This window comes from Gossypium arboreum, chromosome 12, assembly GCF_025698485.1.
Source record: "Gossypium arboreum isolate Shixiya-1 chromosome 12, ASM2569848v2, whole genome shotgun sequence".
NCBI classification, from domain to species: Eukaryota; Viridiplantae; Streptophyta; class Magnoliopsida; order Malvales; family Malvaceae; genus Gossypium; species Gossypium arboreum.
In genome coordinates this window covers 101,066,141-101,087,887 of record NC_069081.1, presented here as the reverse complement: position 1 = coordinate 101,087,887, position 21,747 = coordinate 101,066,141, and the positions used below count along the sequence as shown (strand labels likewise).

The 21,747-nt window shown below is 37.8% G+C and overlaps 1 non-coding gene across 1 annotated transcript; it reads right to left on the bottom strand.

Annotated features, from left to right (window-relative positions):
- Window positions 1–10,875: 10,875 nt before the first annotated feature.
- On the bottom strand, window positions 10,876–10,981 carry LOC128286127 (small nucleolar RNA R71). The gene has a single exon (XR_008276672.1). It is a non-coding gene; the product is annotated as a small nucleolar RNA R71 (small nucleolar RNA).
- Window positions 10,982–21,747: the final 10,766 nt, after the last annotated feature.

The following is a 21,747-nucleotide window of genomic DNA, read 5'->3' as shown; positions in this document are numbered from 1 at the left end:
ATCGTTTTGGCTACAAGTTCAAGCATTCCATAATGGCCTAAATCCTTCGACTCAGCAGATGATTGATGCAGCCGCTGGAGGAACTATCAATAATAAGACCCCTGAGGCGGCTTACGAATTTATTGAAGAGATGTCACTGAATAACTATTAGTGGCAAGTTATGAGAACAAAGTAGAACTCTTAAATAAAAAGATTGACGGTTTGTGTGGTTTTACTCAGGTACACCCAGTGATGAGGTGCGATTCGAATGGAGGAGGAGCCTGCACAGTATATCAACCCTTCAACCCTAGCATCGAGGAGGAACAAGTCCAATATATGGGTAACAATAAATCTAGATCCCAAAATAACCCATATAGTAACACTTATAATGCAGGTTGGAGGAACCATCGCAATTTCTCGTGGGGCAGTCAAGGAAATCAAAAGCCACAACATCCTCCGGGTTTTCAACAACCACCTTACCAGCAAGAAAAGAAGCTGAACCTTGAGGAAATGCTAACCAAATTCATCTTGATGTCTGAAACTCATTTTCAAAATACTAAGACAGCACTTAAAAATCAACAAGCATCGATCCAAGGGATCGAAACTCAAATTGGATAGCTTGCCAATTTGATTTCTGAACAACCACAAGGTAGCTTGCCAAGCAACATAGAATCTAACCCAAGGGAGCAACTCAACGTGATTACTAGTCAAGATGAGGAAGGGTTAGTCACACCTGAACCAGAACCAAGGCAAGAAACTGAGATAAGCAAAGGTAAATGTGAGGTAGACCACAATGAGTAGAAATGAGTAAGTATAGAATACAAACCTCATGTGCCACACCCTAATGCGACAAGGAAAGACTGCTCAGATGAACAATTTGGTAAATTCCTTAAACTCTTAAAAAAATTACATATTAACTTACCGTTTATTGAAGCTCTATCGTAGATGCCAAACGCAATGAAATTTTTAAAGGAGCTTTTAGCAAATAAGCGGAAGTTGGACGAGGCTTCGCATGTGAAGCTAAACACAGTTTGCTCAGCTATACTATAGAATACACTACCCAACAAATTGAAAGATCCAGGGAGTTTTACAATTCCTTGCTTAATTGGTAGTTTAGATTTAATAATGCATTAGCTGATTTAGGGGCTAGTATTAACGTCATGCCTTACAAAATGTTTAAACAACTAGGTCTTGGGAAACCCAAACAGACTAGGATGAACATTCAATTAGCAGATAAAACTATCAGATTTCCTAGGGGTATTATTGAAGATGTGCTACTTAAAATCAATAAATTTATATTTCCTATTGACTTCGTTGTTCTAGACATAGAGAAGGATAGCAACAATCCTTTGATTTTAGGAAGGCCCTTTTTAGCAACTGCTAGAACGATTATTGATGTTGGCACAGGTGAGCTCACACTTCGTGTGGGAGACAAAACAATCACCCTTAAAGCTCGCAATTCTGGCAACACATTGGAAATTGAAGTTGATTGTCTAAACCAATCTACTAAAATGACAATATGGTGTAACCTACTTTGCAGGAAATGAGTTTGAAGGAAGTACATGAGCCATTTTCAAGCAATAGTAGAGAACCTATTCATGAAAAACGAAGGCTACAAATCGAGGAGCTAGATGAATGGCAGACACATAAACCAAGAACACACGATAAACTAAAACTACACCAGAATAAGCTCAATACCCTTCCAAATAAACTTAAGGTTGGAGATAAAGTTTTATTAGATGCCGCAGATCCTCACATTGTCATTACCAAACCGAAAAAAGAAATTCCTCTTACGTACTTAGCATTTTCCCATTTGGTACATTCGAGGTAAGTCATCCCAAGTTCGGCACTTTTAAGGTAAACAATACCCGCCTAAAACCTTATTTTGATGAGATTCACAGCAGGAATGAGGAGTATAAACTCCTCGAACCACCATGACCATTCAATGGAGAGGTAAGTCGAGCTTAGACTATAAATAAGCGCTTCTTGGAAGGCAACCCGAGCACTAACAATATTACTTTCTTTAAATTTTACTTTTTAAAATCTAACATACTAACAAAATCATTGAACACAGGCTTTTCAGAGCCACAAGGCCTAGAACCCGAGCGTGCTTAGGACCGTGTGGAAACAGGGCAAAGATTTTCCCCAGCACAGGTTACGATAAATCACCACGGCCGTGCAACATGGCCATGGGCGAACCTGCCAAAACAACACCGACGTGCGACATGCCCGTGCCTTGAAACCATGGCCGAACCTGTCAAATTAACATGGGCATGCGACACGCCCGTGCCAAGCAACCTTGGGCGAACCTGCCAAAACAACACGAGCGTGGACCTTCATACACAGGCGTGGGAGAAGTAAACAAAGACAGACACGACTGTGCGATACAGCGGTGTGCACCAACACGCCCAAGGTACACGGGCGTGGGGAAAGTGTCAGACACGCCCAAATTCAAAATTTACGAATCACACGGGAAAAAATTAGGGAACACGGACGTGTTCCCTGGCCGTGTGCCCCAAAATCTATAAATACCCTTCACTATTCATCATCTTCTTCACCCAAAATCCCTAACCCTAACCGCTGCAAGTCCATACAGCCTCCCTGCCACGCTCGTGCGTCGCCTCCAACTCCATTTTCGATGCCCATTCTCATCTTTCTAGCGTTTGTTTACTCTTTTCTCTTTTATTTTACTAATTTCTAATGCTATTTATCATATTAATCTGCATTTTTCATGTTATTTTCATCTTTCTACCACTCAAATTTCGTATCTAGAGTAGTTATCATCTTTTTCATGTTGAAGTTCTTACTCATTGCATGATCTATCTGCTCCATTTGACTAGTTTAAAGTGAATATTTATGGTTAGGATAATAGAAATACTCATACCTTTTGGGTTGAAATTTTCCATCAAATATGCTACATGGAATTATTTGCCATTTTTTTATGAAACTCATACTATTATCATGCTAATGATACACCATAAAATTAATTGTTTTTTATTAAGTTTGCTAGTAGTTGTGACTGAAATTATTAGTTTTAATTCATGACTTTTGCGTTTTTAAATTTGTTTTCGTCCTACCTTGAACATTCATCACGACGAAATAACGGTTTTGCTTGCAGGTTTACCATGTCATCTTCACGAGGAAAGAAGATTGTCGTCCCTGCTTCAAAAAAATGGAAGGGGGTGTCATCCTCGGGACCTACCGTAGAAATTCGCCACCCCTTCCTACAATTTCCACCAGGCAATCAGGAGGAACTATTCCAAATCCTATGGGCCCGACCTCAAGGTGTGGGCCGCTGCATTGACTAGACAGTGCTAGAACAAGTCCAGTTGGCTAACGATGTACGAGCACCCCTGACAACCGACCCATGGGACCTCTTCTTTGAGATCATTGAGTTGACGTACCTTGAGCTCACACTTGAACTTTACTCGACATTCCATGTTCAAGATGTCATGACCAACTTTGATGACCCTGGAATAGTCCAGTTCTGCCTTGGCGGTTAAGTCCGCCAGTTGAGTCTGCCTGAGTTCAATATAGCTTTGGGCCTGTACATAGAGGAGTTCATGGATGAGAACAACCTTGACACTCTCCGTCACCACATCCACCACTCTCCCTCGAAATGCTGGTATGCTTTAGTCCCCGGTTCAGCCACCTACGACTCGAGCGGCTCCAAGGCATCAGCTCTCTCTCCCTCCTTGAGGTACCTACACGCCATCTTGGCACACACTTTGACAGGACGTCGAGCGAGCACCGACGTCATCAACACTCACGATGCCTACTTTTTATGGAGCATAGAGCATGGAGAATGGGCATGTACTCGACCTCGCCTACTTTATTGCCCTTGCCATTCGCCACCAGACGGAGCGGCATCGGAGGGGGGTCATGTAACACCCCGTACCCGAGACCGTTGCCGGAGTCGAACACGAGGTGTTAACAGACTTATTTCATTTATTTACACAGTTCATTTTAAAATTTCCAGACAAGCTGGTTAACTGCATCACAGTCACTTTAAAAATCATATCTCGAGTTCCAAAACTCGAAAACTGATTTTGTAAATTTTCCCTGAAACTAGACTCATATATCCATCTAAAATTGTTTTTTTCTAGAATTTTTGGTCTGGAAAATTAGTACAATTTATTAGTTAAAGTCTTCCCTATTACAGGGTTTGACTACTCTGACCTTTATGCATTACGACTTAGATATCTCCCTGTACAGGACTTCAATACTTATGCCGTTTGTTTCTAATGAAACTAGACTCAAAAAGGAATCTGTACATATAAAGCATGACTTCTAATTATTTCTGGTTAATTTATGGTAAATTTCCAAATTCAGAACAGGGGATCCCGTAACCGTTCTGGCCCTGTTTCACAAAAACTTAAACATCTCATAAAATACGGCTCATATGATCATTTTGTTACTTTCATATGAAAATAGACTCATCAAGGTTCAATTAAATAATTTATTCACTAATTAATTCCATTCCTACTATTTTTAGTGATTTTTAAAATTCACTTCACTACTGCTGTCAGCATCTATTTTTAAGGTAGGCTTTACCTATTTCATGGTTTTCCATGGATCAATTAGCCATTTGTCATACAAAGCACCAAAATGATCGTGATTAACCATTCCAATGGCTAATCATTACCAAGCATTTCCATACCACTCAATGAACAATATACAAAATGATTATAATGCTATGCTCAAAATATATATAAGCCATTTTCACATGGCTATCCAAATATATACATTACCAAAAGTACTTGACTAACAACAAAGGGCAGTCCTATACATGTCATTATCAAGGTTCAACCAAAAGAGTACCAAAAGGGCTTTGATAGTGTGGGCGACTTCAACTTTGACACTCCCGAATCCGATAGCTGACGAGCAAAATCTATAAAACAGAGAATCAAAGCAACGGAATAAGCATTTAATGCTTAGTAAGTTTGAGTAATGAAATCATGCACAATCAAGTATAGCATTCATATGACTAAACGAATAATTTCATATACACATATTCTCAAAATCATACCTACTTCACATTTCCAACCCTTATATTCATACATAAGGAATCAACTTGGCTAAAGGCCGAAAGCTTGTTAATCGATTGAGCGAATACTATTTAAAAGGAATCAACTATTCCAATGCATATACGAAACATACCTCATCGTTGGGATTTTACGAGCGTATTAATTGAAAGTATTACAGCAAGATCACTCATTCCCAAACCAAGTACCTTCGGGATTTAGCCGGATATAGCTACTCGCTCAAATGCCTTCGGGACTTAGCCCGGATATAGTAACTCGCACAAATGCCTTCGGGACTTAGCCTGGATATAGTAACTCGCACAAATGCCTTCGGGACTTAGCCCGGATATAGTAACTTGCACAAATGCCTTCAGGACTTAGCCCGGAATTAGTCACTAGCACAAATGCCTTCGGGACTTAGCCCGAAATTAGTCACTAGCACAAATGCCTTCGGGACTTAGCTCGGTTACCATCCGAATATTCATGCACATATATCAATAAATCATATCACATCTATATTTCATTTTCATCACTAGAACTTAAACACAAGACACTTGTCAACCATTCCCATTTTTCGGCTCAATAGCCACATACAAAGAGCATGATTTGATTTGCTTTATGACATGATCTCTATGCACATTCGACTACCCGTCATAAGTATAAACTAATTATCTCGACATATAATTCAAATAGAATCATTATATCACCGTTTATTTGTTATGCTTATACGTCATAACTTAATCAAATCATAAACTACGTTCCATTACTCAAAGACTTACCTCGGATGTTGTCGAACGATTTCGACGGCTATTCGATCACTTTTTCCTTTCCCTTATCCAACTTTGATCCTCTAAGCTCTTGAGCTAATTCGATAAATTTAACTTATTAAAGTCTCATTATGCTAGCTTATGGCGAATATGACAAGAAATTTAATAGGTCATATAGCTACTTTTAGCTCAAATACAAAATGGTCATACGCATTTTTAATCACATTAAGCAATTTAATACAATTAATTTTAACATTTCCTCATGTACACCTTTATGACCGAATACACATATCATTAACCTAATATCAATTAACTAAGCACTTTAACAAATTTTCTTTAACTATACACACATTCGGCAATGACAAAGACAATTTAACAAACCTTAAATTCAACTTATAACAATATATACTCAATATTCAAAACATTTAACATCACTTCATCATAATTTTACATCATGGCGAATGCTCCTTTTAAACCATTTACCCTCACAAAGCATAAATTTCACCATCAAACTTACAAGCTTATAATCCCATGAATTTTAACATCATAATATCTATCCAACTCTCACTCATTAATTTCTATCATAAATCTCAAAATCTATAGTTTTCTTTTTTTTCTACCCATGACCGAAACCTCCAACAACACCAAATAAAAATATACTTCATGGGTTTAAGGTAGAACCAAGAAAGGAACTCATAAATATCAAGATATAAGCAAACTATCATTGTTCATCTAGATTTAGCATGAAACAACAACCATCACCCTTGTTAATTACCATAGCGAAAACCTTACTCATTCCAAAATCAAAATTTCAACATGGGTTACAAAAATAACTTGATATCTCACCCAAGATCAACTAAAATTTCAAGAACTAGTATAAACTCCTTACCTTAATATTAACCTAAGATGACCGAATGCTTCCTCCCTTCTTCCTCTTTTCATTTCGCCAAGAAGAACCGATTTCTCCTTTTCTTTTCATCACCTTTTCATTCTTCTTTTCTTTTATTATCCTTATTATTTCTTTTATTTATTTCCTTTCTTTTACATAAAATAATAACCATTTAATTAAGATTTACTACATATTTTAATATATGTACCATCATGGCTAGCCACTATGTATAAAAAAAAGAGTATTTGACATGCAAAACCATTGTTTTCACTACATGCTTTAATAGATCCTTATAGATTAACCTATCACATTTCAAAAGTGTCACACATAAGTCCTATTAACTAAATTCACATGCAATCGACTAAATCGAAGCTTAAAACTTTCACACATTCATATTCACATATTTTAGACAATAAATATCATATTCAAATACTTCGGTGACTCGGTTTAGCGGTCCCGAAACCACTTCCCGACTAGGGTCAATTTAGGGCTGTCACAGGTCATCTCTATTGGCCCCTATGTGACTCGACTGGCACGACACTTCGGGCTTCTCAACACAATAGCCCAGTTATCCTCCCTTAATCTTATTGGCCAGATGTCCCCACAAGGCATCTCGAGCATGCTTAGTATGAGGATGATCGAGAAGCGCCGGGAACCTACCCTCCTCAGTATCGCCTCGCTCAATCAGCCGAGGAGGGAGATCCCGAGGACATTACTGATGATGTTCCTCCACGTCATGAGGACCCACTGGCTCAGGCACCACTACCCTCTCGTCCAGTTCATGCGGTGTATTCATACGCTGACATATCTGAGCGCCTAACTCGATTCGAGCAGCAGTGTTTTCAGCACTTCGATCACATTGATGCTACACTACACCAGATTTGTCAGCACTTCCACATCTCATAGCCACCCTCACCTCGCGAACCATCTTGCGATGAAGATGTTTAAAAACTTTTATTTATTATTTTATGTTTTTATTTTTATTTTATTTTAAGACTACTTTTTATTTTTCTTTCACCTTATTTTTATTAGGTTTTATAATTATTATTTTACAATTTTTAATTTCGGCTAATTCATTATGAGTACTTAGTCTTCCTTATTTATTTCCTAAAAAAGTTCCTGATTCTATCACAGTTATAAAGAGCTCCAAGGCTCACTATTACTCAAGAACTCGAACCTCCACTAGGAAAGGTTCTCCACAACTGTCATGTCTTACTCGACCACGACCATAGCTACCACCAGATATAATATTCTTTTGGCGCAGGACTTATGGACTAATGAACCTCTACCACCACTGGAGTATCCTCCTCCACCCTCACGTCGATTATTCTCCAAAACTCCAGTTTAAGGAAATTCATTCATCACTCAGGAAGTTTCACTTCTCTCCCTATCTTATTTTTATATTCTTTTCTATATATCTATCTTTGTACATTGAGGGCAATGTACATCTTAAATGTTAGGGGTATTCATTTCACTATCAGAAAAATCCCTGAATGATTGCCTTGTCCTCTTGAAAAGCTCTTATATCATGTTTAGGATAAATTTTGATTGATTTATGATTTTTATTGATATATCTTAAATTAAAACATAAGCATTCATGCATTGATTATTTAAACTTTTAAGACATTAGAAAATTAAGCGTGATAAGTTGATTTTTAAGAATATAAAATATTAGGTTGTTTCTCCAAGTTTAGGTATTATCTTGAATTGAAATCCACAAGTTTAAACATCAAAAACCATAATTTTTATGAGATCTTGAGCCTTTAGAGCATCTATTATTTCTTTCATGCTCACTTTCATTATCAATGCGTCAGTATTGAATAGTTATTCTAGAGCTTGCTTGATTATGCATGTCAAGACCACACCATTTGATTTGATATGTCAAAATGATAAAGGCACTTAGGTTTATCTGACTCACTCCATAAAAGCCTACCTTCACAATTAACCTCTAGTGAACCCCCTTTCAGCCTAACAAACCATTCATTGATTTACCCCTAATATTAACTCATAACTCATTATTATTGAAATCCCCTAATTTGATCCCTATTTTTGTCGAGATTTGAGTTGAAATAGTTGCTTAGCAATGATAAACGCCAAATTATACATATCTATACCGCAAATACTTAGCATATTTATGGATGTTTATTACTAGATTTGTGAATTTTGGTGCTCTTAATCTGGTTATTTCATGTTTTGTACTCAGGAGAGCACCAAGAGTCGAAAGGAGCCAAAAACGAGCTAAAAAGGGAAAAAAATGGACCAAATTGAGAAGATGACACGTCCTAAGCCTTACCACACGGGCATCTCACACGCCCGTGGCCTTCGGGGGTATCGACCAAGTTTTTCACTGTTCACACAACTGGCCATTGAGCCCACACGGCCGTGTGCAATTCAACGGATCGAACACGGCCTGGTAATCACGTCACATTGCCATGGCACATGGGCGTGTCCCTTTTTCAAAGAGTTGTATTTTACATGGAAAAGGGTACTTAGGGAGGAAGAAAGCCAATCCAAAGCCTATATAAACACCCTAAGTGTGACCTAGAAAGGGGTCGCTCTTTCCAGATCTTTTCTGGAATACAGAACCATGCGCCAGGAATTACTTGAAGAAAGCAAGACGATCCATATCAAAAGCCAAAACTACTCCAAGACTGAATATCTCTCTCAGAATTCCTTCAGGGGTTTTATATTTTTCTTTATGTTTTGTTATTTTCATACTCTTTAGATGTACTCTTTTATTATGAACTAAACCCCTTAGATACCTAAGGGGGATAAAACCTATGATGGATCTTGTTATTATTATCTGAACTGTATGATAAATACTTGATTTGTTCTTAATTATGTGTACTTAATGCTTGAGTTAATATTCTTGGTATTAATTCATGATTTGATGTGCTTATGCAGAGGAGGAATAGACCCTGCCTAAGAGTAGATTTGGCATAATTAAGCAGAGTTGATCGAACGCCTAGAAATAGGGTTACGAGATTTTACCGGATTAGGGTGAAACCTAATAAGGGGATCCATAGTTCGAGTTAATGCAACCCTATAGTGTTAATTAGAGAAAAGTCTCAGTTATTCAATCTGGGGATTAGAAGTTATTAGTCTTGAATAAGGATAATAACTTAACTTAGGGATCTCTACGGAACAAGTTAAGTGAATAAATCGTCCGGTTCAGAGTCAGATAACAAGTGAAATCTAGGTGGATTCCTCCTTGGGTGTCGTCTTTATCAATTGCTTTTCTTCAAGTCTTTTTCCAAATTTTCTCTTTGCTTTAATTAAATCAGTTAATTAGTTTAAATAATTAGTTAATTAAAACAAACCCTTTTATTCTTAGGCTAGATAATAAAAAGATAGATATTACTAGTACTTTTGGTTCCCTTGGGTATGATATCCCAGTCTTGCCATTACTATACTATTGTTCGACAGGTGTGCTTGCCTTTTCGTCGTGATAGTAGTTAGTCTAGGTTTGATATTCATTATAAATATTTATTACGTGTCACGAATCACGCGATCAAGTTTTTGGCGCCGTTGCCAAGGAACTGGAATATTAGGAACACTAAATTTTTATTACTTTAGACATTTATTTTTCTTGCAATTTTATTTTATTTTATTATTTAGTGATTTACTTTTTCTCTCTCTTGGCAGGTTTTTTTATAGTTTATGACTAGAAGAAACCCATCAGGACCATTACTCTTTGATAAAGAAATCGATCATACAATTCGCAAAAATCAAAGAGAAATAAGACGTAGTTTACGATACACGGAGAACGAGCAAGAAGACGATACTCAAACCTCAAACCCAGGCGATCAGCTGCCTCCTGCAATTGCAGCTAATCAAAATCCTGCTCCACGTACTATGTATGACTATGTTAAACCTTCTTTAACAAGAACTGAGTCTATTATAGCTAGACCTGCTATTGCTGTGAATAATTTTGAACTAAAACCTAACACAATTCAGATGATACAGCAGTTTGTTCAGTTTGATGGTTTGCAGGATGAGGATCCCAACACGCATTTGGCGCATTTTCTTGAATTTTGCGATACATTCAAAATCAATGGTGTTTCTAATGATGCCATTCGTCTTTGGTTATTTCCCTTTTCACTGAGAAACAAAGCTAAACAGTGGTTGAACTCGTTACCATAAGGGTCTATCACTACTTGGGAACAAATGACCGAGAAGTTTTTACTAAAATATTTTCCACCAGCTAAAACGGCTAAATTACGTAATGATATCTCTTCTTTTATGCAGATGGATTTAGAAACACTTTACGATGCATGGGAGAGATACAAGGATTTATTGAGAAGGTGCCCTTACCACGGGTTACCGCTTTGGCTACAAGTTCAAATGTTCTACAATGGTGTGAATCCCTCGATAAGACAAATGATTGACGTAGCTACTGGCGGAACCATCAACAAGAAAACACCGGAAGATGCCTATGAATTCATAGAGGAGATGTTACTGAACAACTATCAGTGGCAAGTTATGAGGACAAAGCCAACGAAAACAGTCGGCGTCTATAACATCGATTCAGTCACCATACTCTCTAATCAGGTAGAACTTCTCAATAAAAAGATTGACAGTTTACTTGGTTCTACGCAGGTACATCTAGTAATGAGGTGTGAATCAAGCAGAGGAGGTGTACATACAGAATACCAATCCTTCAACCCTACAACTGAAGAGGAACAAGTCAACTATATGGGTAACAATAACTTTAGATCTCAAAATAACCCATACAGTAATACTTATAATGCAGGCTGGAGGAACCACCCAAATTTTTCCTGGGGAGGTCAAGGAAATCAAAAGCCACAAAATCCTCAGGGTTTTCAACAACCACCTTATCAACAGGAGAAAAAACCAAACCTTGAAGAGATGCTCTCTAAATTCATCTCGGTGTTAGAAACCCATTTCCAAAATACCGAGACAGCACTTAAGAATCAACAAGCATCAATCCAAGGACTCAAAACTCAGATAGGCTAGCTATCCAAACTAATCTCCAAACGACCACAAGGTAGCTTACCAAGTAATACTGAACTTAATCCGAGGGAACACCTCAATGCAATTAGCACTCAAGATAGGGAAGGATTCATTGCACCTGAACCAAAATTACAGCAAGACAACACGATAAACCTCTAAGACTCAAGATAATGCTATAAAAACTATCGATGATAAAACTAATATTCAATCGTCCTTGTAGGAACTTCATCAAACAAAGACAACAGAGATAGTGCACTACTATCATGAAGAGAACAAAGAAGTCCATGAAGAACGAAGACTACGGATAGAGGAGCTAGATGAATGGCGAGAACACAAATTGAGAACACATGATAAATCAAAACTACCTAAAAACAAGCCCGATACCTCTTCTAGTCAACTTCAGGTCGGCGATATAGTCTTACTAGATGCCGTTGATCCTCACATTGTCACTACCACACCAAATGAGGAAATCCCTCTTACGGTACTTAGTATTTTTCCATTCGGTACAGTGGAGGTAAGTCATCCCAAGTTCGGCACTTTTAAGGTAAACAACACCCGTTTAAAACCTTATTTTAAAATTGACAACAGGAGTGAGGAGTATGAACTCCTCGAACCACCATGATCATTTAACAGAGAGGTAAGTCAAGCTTAGACTATAAATAAGCACTTCTCGAGAGGCAACCTGAGCACTAACATATTTTAATTTCTTTATTTTTATTTTCTCACACTTCGAATCAATTAACTTAATCTTTAAATTGCAAAGTTTTTTAGCACACACGGCCAGGCACACGGGCGTGCCTAAAGCCGTGGCCAAACAGGGGAAGCAACACGGCCGTGTTAAAGAAGGACATGATTTCCCCAAAACACGGAGTACGCTAAATCCCCACGGCCGTGCGACATGGCCGTGGGTGAACTTGATAGGAACATATGAGAGTGGGAATGAAAACCCACGGGCGTGCTAGGGACAAGGCTCAATTCTATTTCTTTGACACGGGCGTGCGACACGCCCTTGCCATTTAGCCATGTACAACAATAAATGAGTGTGCTACCATAACACATAGGCGTGGGAGAAGCGAACAAAGCTAGGCATGGCCGTGCAACAAGACCGTGTGCCACACACGCCCAAGACACACGGGCGTGGGATAGTAGCCGGGTACGACCTAAATTGAAAAATTCAAAAAACACAGGCTCACACCCAAAGCATACGGGCGTGGCCCTAGGCCGTGTGACCCTTCCCTATATAAACAAACCACTGTTCATCTTCTTCCCCCATTCAAAACCCTAGCCGAAAACTTCTCCTCCCCACTCCCTAATCCTTATTCCAGCCACCATTCCCACGATTCTCACTTCCTCAACCCTCAAACCACCCCGAAATCCATTCCCCTTGCATTAATCCCCACTTTTCCCTCTCTATACCCTCCATTTTTTGTCCACACGGCTATACCCCCGCGTCACACGCCTGTGCTCGACATCAATATGCCCGTGCACCGCCATACAACAGCCTTTGGTTCACTTTCTAAACTTTATATTTCCAATTTGTATTGCTACATTAGTATTCTACATGCTTTACATAGATATTGTCCTATTTTACTTTAGACAAGTTAGGAATTTACTTTAAATTTTTCTATATTTGAATTATTTAAGCCACTAAATAGCATATACTAGTTTTGGGCCTCTTGCTTAACTACTAATGTATCGTGGATTCTATCACTGCTCATATATTTTCAGGTACATTATGTCATTATCAAGAGGAAAGAAGGCCGCGGTCCCATCCTCAAAGAGACGTAGGGACCGGGTTTTTCCTCGGTGCATGCTACAGCCGAAGTTCGGTACCCGTTCTTGGACTTTTCACAAGCTTCGTAGGAGGAGCTATTTCAAATACTATGCGCACGACCCATCATCACATGTCGCTGCATCAACTGGGCTACTGTAGAGCAAGTCCAGCTTGCTGACGCCATCCGCGCCCTCCTGTCCACAGACCCATAGGAACGATTCTTCGCTATTACTGAGCTCACTTATTTAGAGCTAACTTTAGAATTATGCTCTAATTTTCATTTATAGGTGGTGATGACGAACAATGACGACCCAGGCACCATTCACTTCCGATTAGGCGGTCTAGTTCGTTCGATGAGTATCCTAGAGTTTGGAGTTGCTCTGGGACTTTACACCGTTGAGTTTATGGAGGAGGAGGGCATGAATGCACTACCACGCAATATCCACATCTCCCCCTCCTTGTGCTGGAAGGCTTTGGCCCCACTCTCTTCCACCTACGACCCCAGCCGCTCGAAGGCCTCAGCTCTTCCCCCTTTCCAATGATATCTCCATGCCATATTGGTACTCACCTTGACCGGGAGGAGAAAGAGCACCGGCATCGTCAACACCCATGACGCCTACTATTTATGGTGCATGGAAAATGCACACGTGACTGACTTAGCATACTTCATTGCTTTTGCCATTTGCCATCAGACCGAGCGACATAGGAAGGGAGTGATCTCCATCGGCCCTTACGTAACGCACCTTGCCAGACACTTCGACCTCCTCAACACCGCGGCCCAGTTATCAGTGCTTACCCTGATAGGTCAGATGTCCCCACAAGGTAGCACGACTATGTTACACATGAGGATGATTGAGCGCCGACATGGGACCGATCCTCCTCAATACCTTCTCTCGCATGCCATTGACGAGGAGGATCTCGAGGACATCCCTGATGATGTTCCCCCATAGCATGAGGAGCCTTCTACCGCGCCACCTAGGGAACGACCAGCTCATGTGGCTGCTTCATTGGCACACCTTTCCGACCGACTCGCCCATTTCGAGTAGTATTGCACTACACAGTTCGAGATGATCCATGAGCGAGATCGACGACGGGACCGACAGATGGACGATATGCAGGCCATGATACAGCAGCTGTGCCAACACTTCCACATCGCCACTCCAGCACCACCACCTGAGGGCGCTACCGAAGAGGATCATTGAATCCTCCTATTTTTTTATTTATTTAGTCTTATTTTTATTTTATTTTATTTTTATTTTTTTTGATTTTTATTTTCATTTCAATTTTATTATTTTATTTTGAAAGACATATCTATATTAGTAAATTTTACTTTTTCCATTTCCTGGTATTTCTAACAAGTAATTCCACTACTCTCTCTTCCACACCAACTCTTAATAAGCCCTTCATGATTCTACAAACTTCCAAGCAAAGCTACTAGGAATATTTTACGGAATGAGGAAACAAACGGGAAATAATACCTCACGAGTGCCATGTTCAATGACCCAATTTCTTCATCTAGCCAAGAATAATGGCAGCCACCACTTTCCCCGAACACTCTAGCCTCAGAATCAAGCTCCACATCCATATAACAGGGAGTTTCACCTCCTTTCCTTTTATGATTTTCTTTATTTTGAGTAATCTATCTTTATACATTGAGGGCAATGTACATCTTAAAGTGTGGGCGGGGTGAACATGAAACCTAACTTTTTGCATTATTCTCAAATCCCTGAAGTTGGTCTTGTGCTTAAATGATTTTCTCATAATCTTGATCGAATAAATTTTGATTGATCTATAATTATTGTTGGTATGTCATGAATTAGACCATGGGAATTATGCATGATTATTTGATTATAGGACATTAGAGATTTGAGCATGATAAGTTGATATTTTGAGAACTAAAATTTTTAGATTATTTTCCTAAATTGAGGTATTATCTTGAAATCTTAAGTATACAGGAATGACATCAAACACCCAATTTTTTGGTGAGATTTTTGAGCCTTTTGAGCATATAGCTTTCTTTCTTGCTCACTTCTTTTGTGGTTTGAGTGTGTCAACATTGAACTGTTATTCTAGAACTTGCGTCGATTATACATATCGAGATCACACGTATGATTTGATATACTGAAATGATAAAGGCACTTAGGATTTAACCCATTTACTCCATAAAAAGCCTTTCCACATAATTAAACCCTTAGTAAATGCCTTTTTGAGCCTACTAACCCTTTTCTTTGATTAACCCTCATCATTGACCCATTAACCCATTATTGTTGAAATCCTCTTACTTAGTTTGACCCTTTTTATCGAGATTGAATTCAATATTGTTACCTAGCTATGTTCACCATATTTTGTTACTGAATCATGAAGTATGATTTCTATATTGTATCGAATTGATTTGTTCTAAAAAAAAACTCAGTATTATATTGTAATTCTCAGCAAGCTAAAGTTGTCATGAACTCATGTAAAATAGTTTTAGATATTTGTTTGTGGTTCAGTAATTAAGTTTTTGATAGTGGGGTAATAGATTAAAATTATCTCGATTCTAACCTTTGTCTCTTCAGCTTGTATCCATACCTGTAACCTTTTGATTAGTGTATCATACCATTTATAAGTGGTGGAGATGTGATTTTCATGCAAGCCTATGGTAATAACTTTTCATGTTAGACAATCGAGTGCCTAATCTTGAACCTTAAACACTTTGAGTGATTTGAGTGAATCTTTAGTGAGGATGTCATCTCTTGTATATTTAGGACTAAATTTAATTACTTGAAGGAAGGAGATTACCTATAATTTTGTTGTCAAAGTATTTGATTTAGATTGTTTGAGGCTTTTAATGCCCCTATAGTTGAATTTTCACTATATGATTTTCTGTAGAATAACTTGTAACATTATCAGTGATGATTATGTGATTGATAAGAATGAATTCTAGCAGTAAATAGAATTTTGCTTGAGGACAAGCAAATGCTTAAGTGTGGGAGTATTTGATAAACGCCAAATTATACATATCTATACCCCAAATACTTAGCATATTTATGGATGTTTATTACTAGATTTGTGAATTTTGGTGCTCTTAATCTGGTTATTTCATGTTTTGTACTCAGGAGAGCACCAAGAGTCGAAAGGAGCAAAAAACGAGCTAAAAAGGGAAAAAAATAGACCAAATTGAGAAGATGACACGTCCTAAACCTTACCACACGGGCATCTCACACGCCCGTGGCCTTCGGGGGTGTCGACCAAGTTTTTTACTATTCACACAGTTGGCCATTGAGCCCACACGGCCGTGTGCAATTCAACGGATCGAACACGCCTGGTAATCACGTCACATTGCCATGGCACATGGGCGTGTCCCTTTTTCAAAGAGTTGTATTTTACACGGAAAAGGGTACTTAGGGAGGAAGAAAGCCAATCCAAAGCCTATATAAACACCCTAAGTGTGACCTAGAAAGGGGTCGCTCTTTCCAGAACTTTTTTGGAATACAGAACCATGCGCCAGGAATTACTTGAAGAAAGCCAGATGATCCATATCAAAAGCCGAAACTACTCCAAGACTGAATATCTCTCTCAGAATTCCTTCAGGGGTTTTATATTTTTCTTTATGTTTTGTTATTTTCATACTCTTTAGATGTACTCTTATTTTATTATGAACTAAACCCCTTAGATACCTAAGGGGGATAAAACCTATGATGGATCTTGTTATTATTATCTGAACTGTATGATAAATACATGATTTGTTCTTAATTATGTGTTCTTAATGCTTGAGTTAATATTCCTGGTATTAATTCATGATTTGATGTGCTTAGGCAGAGGAGGAATAGACCCTGCCTAAGAGTAGATTTGGCATAATTAAGTGGAGTTGATCGAACGCCTAGAAATAGGGTTACGAGATTTTATTGAATTAGGATGAAACCTAATAAGAGGATCCATAGATCGAGTTAATGCAACCCTAAAGTGTTAACTAGAGAAAAGTCTAGGTTATTCAATCTGGGGATTAGACATTATTAGTCTTGAATAGGGATAATAACTTAACTTAGAGATCTCTACGGAACAAGTCAAGTGAATAAATCGTCTAGTTCAGAGCCAGATAACAAGTGAAATCTAGGTGGATTCCTCCTTAGGTGTCGTCTTTATCAATTGCTTTTCTTCAAGTCTTTTTCCAAATTTTCTCTTTGTTTTAATTAAATCAGTTAATTAGTTTAAATAATTAGTTAATTAAAACAAACCCTTTTATTCTTAGGCTAGATAATAAAAAGATAGTTATTACTAGTACTTTCAGTTCCCTTGGGTACGATATCCCAGTCTTGCCATTACTATACTTTTGTTTGATAGGTGCGCTTGCCTTTTTGTCGTGATAATAGTTAGTCTAGGTTTGATCTTCATTATAAATATTTATTACTTGTCACGAATCACGCGATCAAGCTATGTTTTATTCTATTTTGTAATTTGACTTGTTCTTAATATATATATATATACATGTATACATTTTAGTAGTAGTGATCTTCTGAGCTAAAGAGTTAAATTCCATATTCTGAGAAAAAGCTCTGTTGTACGCAATTGATGACTAGCCATTTTTCTAACTAGGCAATTTTTCAATTCAAACTCGATTCTAACCCTTTCTTTCAGCTTGTGACCACACCCTCTAACCAAAGCCATGTTACAACCCTCTAAAGACCTTTTGATTGATGTTTCATCTCAATTTATAGTGGTGGAGATTTGATTTTCGTACAAGCCTATGGTAATGACTTTTCATTATTGACTATTGAGTGCTTTATTTATTGTCCTTAAACACTTCGAGTGATTTGAGTGAATCTTTAGTGAGGATGTGAAACTCTGTGACATTTTGAACCAAAGGTAATTACTTAGACGAGGGGAGACACCTATGTTTTCATGATAAAATACTCAACTTGGAATGTTTGAAACTTTGATGTTCTTTTAGTTGAATTTTCAATGTATGATTATCTATGGATTATTTTGAGATACTATCGATAAAAATTAAAAGTTGAGAAGAATTTATTTTGATTATGAGTTGAGGATTTTGCTTAAGAACAAGCAAATGCTTAAGTGTGGGGGTATTTGATAAAACTTAATTTATACATATTTCTATCCCATGCTTAGCACACTTTATGGATGATTTTTCCTTAAAATTGGTGATTTCGATTCTCTTAATGCCTTAATTTCATGTTTTATACTTAATTGAGCAAAGGAGAGTGAAAGGAACGAGAAAAGGGCCTAAAACGGAGAAAATGAGCTAACGTATGAAACCAACACGGCCTGGACCTCCTCACACAAGCAGACCACATGGCCATGTCAATTTGGCAGAATCAATGCATGACTCACATGGGTGGACCACATGCCCATGCCTCTTTAGCAGGCTTGACCACGGCCTGAAGTAATCGCACATGGGCGTGTCCCTACTGAGCCCAAATTTAGTCCAATTCAGAAAAGGCTAATTTTGAGGGTTCTTAGGCATTCCAAAGCCTATAAATTCACCCTAAAGGAGGAGGAAAAAGGAAACAAAGAGAAGGAGGCAAGGAACTGCTCAAAGAAAGCCGATTGATCCATCTCGAAGGCCAGATTCATCATCAAGAATAAAGATCTCCCCTTAATTTCCCTTCAGGAGTTTTGGTTTCTTCTTTATGTTTTGTATTCATTATTCTTCAGAGATGTTTACCTTTTTAGTTATGAACTAAAACCCCTAAATACCTAAGGGGAATGAAACCTAAGACAAATCTTGTTATTATTATCTAAATTTTATGATAAATATTTGGCTTGTTCTTAATTATGTGTTCTTAATTGTTGTCTTGATATTTTAGGATATTGATTCAAGTTAAGCTCTTATTCAGAGGAGGAATAGACCCTGTCCAAGAGTACATTTGCCATAATTAAGCGGAGTTGATTGCGTGCCTAGAGATAGGGTGACAAGATTTTACCGGATTAGGTGAAACCTAATAAGGGGATCCATAGATCGAGTTAATGCAACCCTAGGAAGTTAATTAGAAAGAGATTTCAATTATTCAACCTAAGGTTAGATGTTGTTAGTCTCGAGAGGGTTAATAATATAACTTAGGGATTTCTACGGATCAAGTCAAATGAATAAATCGTCCGATTCAGAGTCAAATAACAAGTGAAGTCTAGATGGATTTTTCCTTAGGTATTGTCTTGATTCAATCGTTTTTCCAAAAAGTAATTCCCCATTTCTATTTTCTGTGGTTTCTTAGTTTAGTTAACTAGTTAGTTAAAACAAACCCCATTATTCTTAGGCTAGATAATAAGAAGACAGTCATTACTAGTACTTTTAGTTCCTTTGGGTTTGACAATCTGGTCTTGCTAAAACTATACAACTGTTCGATAGGTACACTTGCCTTCATCGTGATAATAGTTAGTTTCAAGAACGATTCATTATAAATATTTAAAACTTGTCACAAATATCACGTATCAGTTAATTTTGAATACTTATAGATCAAGAAAAGAGAAATTCGAATTTAGATCCAGGGAAATCGAAGGTTATTGAGTAAAGGATCCGAATTGTCAATTCCGAGAACAAGCTAAGTTTGTACATGATAAATGATGTTACAATTATGTTCTAATGCTTTGATAATGCATAAATAGTATATATTTGAATATGGTTTGAGTACGATGATAAATTGACTATGTTTGGCACTAAGTGTGCGTTTCAAAATAGCTTCGGTTATAAATAGCACTAAGTGTGAGAATTGGAATAGCTTCGGCTATATGAGGCACTAAGTGTGCGATACCGAGATAGCCTCGATTATTTGAGATGGCACTAAGTGTGCGGGATTATTATATCTTATGCTAATCATTAAAGCACTAAGTGTGCGAATTCTTAAAGCGTAGAAGACTTCCGAATGAATTAATGTATTTGAACGAGAGGTGAGATTGAAATGAATAAATACGGGAAAGTTCAGGTATGTACGATACCTATGTGGTAGATGATACTATGTGTATGAAGTTTGATGAAATTGTATGAACATATTAAATGTGATGGAATAGAATTGATGGATGATTTGTGAACTACTAAGTGTTTATTATTTGATGTTTCGTATTATATAAACTGTTGATTATATTCGGTGCGAACTTACTAAGTATCAAAGCTTACTGTGTGAAATGTTCTCTGTTTTACAGTGTTATAAAGCTAGCTCAATCTCGGGATCGCCAGCGGCTCATTCACACTAACGGACATCTATTTTGGTACCATTTTGAGAGTTGTATATATGGTATATGGCATGTATAGGCCAGATTTATTTTGGTAGGTTTTTTGATGTAAATATTTAACCATGTGATATGGATTGATTATGGTTGAACTTATGGTTTGATTTTTTTATATGATATGTAATACAATATGGTCAATATGATATGATCATGAATGGCCAAGTTAATTGGTCAATTTGGTAAGTTTTGGTATTGCTTAATTGAGAAATTGGTAAGATTATGAACTCATATGTTTTGGTATGATTTGGCCTTATGATTTGCCATGATTTGGTATGTATTACAAGCATAAAATTTGTTGATAATGATATGTCATGAATGGTGTATGTTTTGGTTGTGAATTGGTTGAAAATTTGGTACAAAATATTTTGGTTTGATGCTTGTAGGGATGGTTTAAAATGGGTGGCAAATTTGGCTTTGCAAATAGCCTATTTTTGTCCACACGGGCAGAGACACGGACGTGTTTCTCAGTCGTGTGCGACACACGGTTATGCTACATGGCTGTGTGTCCCCTGGGGTACCCTACAATTTAAAGTCACTATACCCTACAGTTTTGACATTGCCATAGGTTGTGTGTAGCACACGGGCTAGGACATGGGAGTGTGGTCGGCCGAGTGACTCAAGTCAGTAACCTCCTTAATTTTCATACGGCCTGGCACACGGGCATGTTTTATGGCTGTATGGACAAGTCAGTATGTATGCCCTATTTTGCCACAGCATTAGCGTGTCTAATGCCGTGTAAGGAACATGGCCTGCTCACACGGGCATGGGACCTTTATAACTTTGAAAAATGTTTAAGTTTTGAAAAAGTTTGTATGAGCTCGGTTTAGTCCTGACCTATTTCTAAAGTATGTTTAAGGTCTCGTTGACCTACGTAAGGGACTCTATATTGATGTGTGACTTTGATGCTTGGATGATTGTGAAATGAATGTGAGTTGTCCCGACATGTCCAGTAATTCCTCTTAACCCTAGTCCAACGACGAATACGGGTTAGGGGTGCTACACCTTTCTCATTAAGGAATAAAGTTAAACAGTGGTTGAACTCCCTTTTCAATCACTATATGGGACCAAATGACTGAAAAATTCTTATTGAAGTACTTTACATCGACTAAGACAGTA